The sequence below is a fragment of the Camellia sinensis genome, chromosome 9 (assembly GCF_055761805.1).
Source record: "Camellia sinensis isolate YWXY chromosome 9, ASM5576180v1, whole genome shotgun sequence".
NCBI lineage: Eukaryota > Viridiplantae > Streptophyta > Magnoliopsida > Ericales > Theaceae > Camellia > Camellia sinensis.
In genome coordinates this window covers 102,148,878-102,155,762 of record NC_138969.1, presented here as the reverse complement: position 1 = coordinate 102,155,762, position 6,885 = coordinate 102,148,878, and positions in this window count along the sequence as shown.

Here is a 6,885-nt window from a genome sequence, read left to right as displayed (position 1 = left end):
TTACGTAGTAATTTGTAGAGAATTTAACGGGAATTTAATGAGTAATTTACTGTTAATTTATTGAGAAATTACTGAGTAATTTACTGAAAAGTTGCTGAGTAATTTACTGAAAATTTATTGGTAATTTACTGTGTAATTTGCTGAAATTGTTTTAAGTAATTTACTTAGAATTTAATGAGTATTTTCTAAGTAATTTACTAAGATTTTACTTAGAATTTATTGTGAATTAACAAAGAATATATTGGTAATTTAATGAGTGATTTACTGAGAATTTACTAAGTATTTTCTTAGTAATTTACTAAGAATTTTCTGGAAATTTTTTGAGAATTCAATGAATAATTTACTGAGAATTTACGGAGTAATTTTATGAGAATTTAATGAGAATTTACACTGAATTTACAATATAATTTGCTTGGAATTTACTGTTAGTTTACTGAGAAATTATTAGGAATTCAGTGAGTAATTTTCTGAGTATTTACTGAGTAATTTAGTGAGAATTTATTAGGAATTCACTGAGTAATTTACAAAGAATTTGCTGAGAATTTTTGTAGAATTTGCTCAGCATTTCACTGCGAATTTACTTAGTAATTTACTGGGAATTTACTGAGAATTTGCAGTGTAATTTATTGAGGATTTTATTATGTAATTTAATGAGAATTTACTGAGTAATTTACTATGGAATTTTTTCAATAATTTACTGAGAATTTAATGAGTAAATTATTAAGAATTTGATGAGTAATGTACTGAGATCTCTCTGGGAATTCACCACGTAATTTACTGAGAAATGACTGAATAATTTGTTGAGAATTTACTGAGTAATTTACTGAGAATTTTGTTTGTAATTTTCTAAGAATTTACCAGCAATTTAATCAGAATTCACTGAGTAATTTTCTGAGAATTTACTAAATAATTGACTGGAAATTTTCTGCGAAATTTACTTCATATTTATTGTGAATTTACTGAGATTTTACTTGAAATTCCCTGAGTGAATTCCCTGAGTAATTTTCTGAGAATTGACGAAGCAATTGACAGAGAATTTGTTGAGAATTTACCATTCATTTTCTCATCAATTTAGTGAGAATTTATATAGAATTTTTTGAGTAATTTACAGAGAAATTTACTGTGTAATTTACTAACAATTTGCTTAGTAATTTACTAAAAATTTATTGAGAATTTACCTGAAAATTTACTGAGTAATAACTTGGAATTTACTAAGTAATTTATTTAGAATTTACTAGTAATTGACTGAGAGTTTACGGGGAATTCACTGAATAATTTATTGATTGTTTTACTAAGAATTTTCTTAGTAATGTACTAAAAATTTGATGGGAATTTTTAGAGAATTTACTGAGAATTCACTGAGTAATAAACTGAGAATTTACGTAGTAATTTGCAGAGAATTTAACAGGAATTTAATGAGTAATTTACTGTTAATTTATTGAGAAATTACTGAGTAATTTACTGAAAAGTTGCTGTGTAATTTACTGAAAATTTATTTGTAATTTACTGTGTAATTTGCTGAAATTTTTTTAAGTAATTTACTGAGAATTTAATGAGTATTTTCTAAGTAATTTACTAAGACTTTACTAAGATTTTACTCAGAATTTATTGTGAATTCACAAAGAAATTATTGGTAATTTACTGAAAATTTAATGAGTGATTTACTGAGAATTTACTAAGTATTTTCTTAGTAATTTACTAAGAATTTTTTGGAAATTTTTTGAGAATTCAATGAATAATTTACTGAGAATTTACGGAGTAATTTTATGAGAATTTAATGAGAATTTACACTGAATTTACAATATAATTTGCTTGGAATTTACTGTTAGTTTACTGAGAAATTATTAGGAATTCAGTGAGTAATTTTCTGAGTATTTACTGAGAATTTATTAGGAATTCACTAAGTAATTTACAAAGAATTTACTGAGAATTTTTGTAGAATTTGCTCAGCATTTCACTGCGAATTTACTTAGTAATTTACTGGGAATTTACTGAGAATTTGCAGTGTAATTTATTGAGGATTTTATTGTGTAATTTAATGAGAATTTACTAAGTAATTTACTATGGAATTTTTCCAATAATTTACTGCGAATTTAATGAGTAAATTATTAAGAATTTGATGAGTAATGTACTGAGATCTTTCTGGGAATTCACCACGTAATTTACTGAGAAATGACTGAATAATTTGTTGAGAATTTACTGAGTAATTTACTGAGAATTTTGTTTGTAATTTTCTAAGAATTTACTAGCAATTTAATCAGAATTCACTGAGTAATTTTCTGAGAATTTACTAAATAATTGACTGGAAATTTTTTGCGAAATTTACTACATATTTATTGTGAATTTACTGAGATTTTACTTGAAATTCACTGAGTGAATTCCCTGAGTAATTTTCTGAGAATTGACGAAGCAATTGACACAGAATTTATTGAGAATTTACCATTAATTTTCTCATCAATTTAGTGAGAATTTATATAAAATTTATTGAGTAATTTACAGAGAAATTTACTGTGTAATTTACTAACAATTTGCTTAGTAATTTACTGAGAATTTATTGAGAATTTACTTGAGAATTTACTGAGTAATAACTTGGAATTTACTAAGTAATTTATTTAGAATTTACTAGTAATTGACTGAGAGTTTACGGGGAATTCACTGAATAATTTATTGATTGTTTTACTAAGAATTTTCTTAGTAATGTACTAAAAATTTGATGGGAATTTTTAGAGAATTTACTGAGAATTCACTGAGTAATAAACTGAGAATTTACGTAGTAATTTGTAGAGAATTTAACGGGAATTTAATGAGTAATTTACTGTTAATTTATTGAGAAATTACTGAGTAATTTACTGAAAAGTTGCTGAGTAATTTACTGAAAATTAATTGGTAATTTACTGTGTAATTTGCTGAAATTTTTTAAAGTAATTTACTAAGAATTTAATGAGTATTTTCTAAGCAATTTACTAAGACTTTACTAAGATTTTACTCAGAATTTATTGTGAATTCACAAAGAATTTATTGGTAATTTACTGAAAATTTAATGAGTGATTTACAGAGAATTTACTAAGTATTTTCTTAGTAATTTACTAAGAATTTTCTGGGAATTTTCTGAGAATTCACTGAATAATTTACTGAGAATTTACGGAGTAATTTAATGAGAATTTACACTGAATTTACAACATAATTTGCATGGAATTTACTGTTAGTTTATTGAGAAATTATTAGGAATTCAGTGTGTAATATTCTAAGTATTTACTGAAAATTTATTAGGAATTCACTGAGTAATTTACAAAGAATTTACTGAGAATTTTTGTAGAACTTGCTCAGCATTTCACTGCAAATTTACATAGTAATTTACTGAGAATTTACTAAGAATTTGCAGAGGAATTTATTGAGGATTTTATTGTGTAATTTAATGAGAATTTACTGAGTAATTTACTATGGAATTTTTTCAATAATTTACTGAGAATTTAATGAGTAATTTATTAAGAATTTGATGAGTAATGTACTGAGATCTTTCTGGGAATTCACCACGTAATTTACTGAGAAATGACTGAGTAATTTGTTGAGAATTTACTGAGAATTTTGTTTGTAATTTTCTAAGAATTTACTAGCAATTTAATCAGAATTCACTGAGTAATTTTCTGAGAATTTACTGAGTAATTGACTGGAAATTTTCTGCGAAGTTTACTTTATATTTTTTGAGAATTTACTGAGATTTTAATTGAAATTCCCTGAGTGAATTCACTGAGTAATTTTCTGAGATTTGACAAAGCAATTTACAGAGAATTTATTGAGAATTTACCATTAATTTTCTGATCACTTTAGTGAGAATTAATATTGAATTTACTGAGTAATTTACAGAGAAATTTTCTGTGTAATTTACTTAGTAATTTACTGAGAATTTACTTAATAATTTACTGGGTAATAACTTGGAATTTACTGAGTAATTTATTTAGAATTTACTAGTAATTGACTGAGAGTTTACGGGGAATTCACTGCGTAATTTATTGATTGTTTTACTAAGTATGTTGTTAGTAATTTACTAAAAAGTTAATCGGAATTTTTAGAGAATTTACTGGGAATTCACTGAGTAACAAACTGAGAATTTACGTAGTAATTTGGCGAGAATTTAATGGGAATTTAATGAGTAATTTACTGTTAATTTATTGAGAAATCACTGAGTAATTTACTGAAAAGTTGCTGAATAATTTACTGAAAATTTATTGGTAATTTACTGTGTAATTTTCTGAAAATTTTCTAAGTAATTTACTGAGAATTTAATGAGTATTTTCTAAGTATTTTAGTAAGAATTTACAAGGATTTTACTCAGAATTTATTATGAATTCACAAAGAATTTATTGGTAATTTACTGAAAATTTAATGAGTGATTTACTGAGAATTTACTAAGTATTTTCTTAGTAATTTACTAAGAATTTTCTGGAAATTTTCTGAGAATTCACTGAATAATTTACTGAGAATTTACGGAGTAATTTAATGAGAATTTACACTGAATTTACAACATAATTTGCATGGAATTTACTGTTAGTTTACTGAGAAATTATTAGGAATTCAGTGAGTAATTTTCTGAGTATTTACTGAGAATTTATTAGGAATTCACTGAGTAATTTACAATGACTTTACTGAGAATTTTTGTAGAACTTGCTCAGCATTTCACTGCGAATTTACTTAGTAATTTACTGGGAATTTACTGAGAATTTGCAGTGTAATTTATTGAGGATTTTATTGTGTAATTTAATGAGAATTTACTGAGTAATTTACTATGGAATTTTTTCAAAAATTTACTGAGAATTTAATGAGTAATTTATTAAGAATTTGATGAGTAATGTATTGAAATCTTTCTGGGAATTCACCACGTAATTTACTGAGAAATGACTAAGTAATTTGTTGAGAATTTACTGAGAATTTTGTTTGTAATTTTCTAAAAATTTACTAGCAATTTAATCAGAATTCACTGAGTAATTTTCTGAGAATTTACTGAGTAACTGACTGAAAATTTTCTGCGAAATTTACTTCATATTTATTGAGAATTTACTGAGATTTTACTTGAAATTCACTGAGTGAATTCACTGAGTAATTTTCTGAGAATTGACAAAGCAATTTACAGAGAATTTATTGAGAATTTACCATTAATTTTCTGATCAATTTAGTGAGAATTTATATAAAATTTACTGAGTAATTTACAGAGAAATTTTCTGTGTATTTTACTTAGTAATTTATTGAGAATTTACTTAATAATTTACTGAGTAATTTATTTAGAATTTACTAGTAATTGACTGAGAGTTTACGGGGAATTCACTTAGTAATTTATTGATTGTTTTACTAAGTATGTTCTTAGTAATTTACTAAAAAGTTAATGGGAATTTTTAAAAAATTTACTGGGAATTCACTGAGTAATAAACTGAGAATTTACGTAGTAATTTGTTGAGAATTTAACGGGATTTTAATGAGTAATTTACTGTTAATTTATTGAGAAATCACTGAGTAATTTACTGAAAAGTTGCTGAGTAATTTACTGAAAATTTATTGGTAATTTATTGTGTAATTTGCTGAAAATTTTCTAAGTAATTTACTGAGAATTTAATATGTATTTTCTAAGTAATTTACTAAGAATTTACTAGGATTTTACTCAGAATTTATTGTAAATTCACAAAGAATTTATTGGTAATTTACTGAAAATTTGATGAGTGATTTACTGAGAATTTACTAAGTATTTTCTTAGTAATTTACTAAGAATTTTCTGGAAATTTTCTGAGAATTCACTGAATAATTTACTGAGAATTTACGGAGTAATTTAATGAGAATTTACACTGAATTTACAAAATAATTTGCATGGAATTTACTGTTAGTTTACTGAGAAATTATTAGGAATTCAGTGAGTAATTTTCTGAGTATTTACTGAGAATTTATTAGGAATTCACTGAGTAATTTACAAAGAATTTATTGGGAATTTTTGTAGAACTTGCTCAGCATTTCACTGCGGATTTACTTAGTAATTTACTGGGAATTTGCAGAGGAATTTATTGAGGAATTTATTGTGTATTTTAATGAGAATTTACTGAGTAATTTACTATGGAATTTTTTCAATAATTTACTGAGAATTTAATGAGTAATTTATTAAGAATTTGATAAGTAATGTACTGAGATCTTTCTGGGAATTCACCACGTAATTTACTGAGAAATGACTGAGTAATTTGTTGAGAATTTACTCAGAATTTTGTTTGTAATTTTCTAAGAATTTACTAGCAATTTAATCAGAATTCACTGAGTAATTTTCTGAGAATTTACTGAATAATTGACTGGAAATTTTCTGCGAAATTTACTTCATATTTATTGAGAATTTACTGAGATTTTACTTGAAATTTACTGAGTGAATTGACTGAGTAATTTTCTGAGAATTGACAAAGCAATTTACAGAGAATTTATTGAGAATTTACCATTAATTTTCTGATCAATTTGGTGAGAATTTATATAGAATTTACTGAGTAATTTACAGAGAAATTTTATGTGTAATTTACTTAGTAATTTATTAAGAATTTACTTAATAATTTACTAAGTAATAACTTGGAATTTACTGAGTAATTTATTTAGAATTTACTAGTAATTGACTGAGAGTTTACGGGGAATTCACTGAGTAATTTATTGATTGTTTTACAAAGTATGTTCTTAGTAATTTACTAAAAAGTTAATGGGAATTTTTAGAGAATTTACTGGGAATTCACTGAGTAATAAACTGAGAATTTACGTAGTAATTTGCTGAGAATTTAACGGGAATTTAATGAGTAATTTACTGTTAATTTATTGAGAAATCACTGAGTAATTTACTGAAAGGTTGCTGAGTAATTTACTGAAGATTTATTGGTA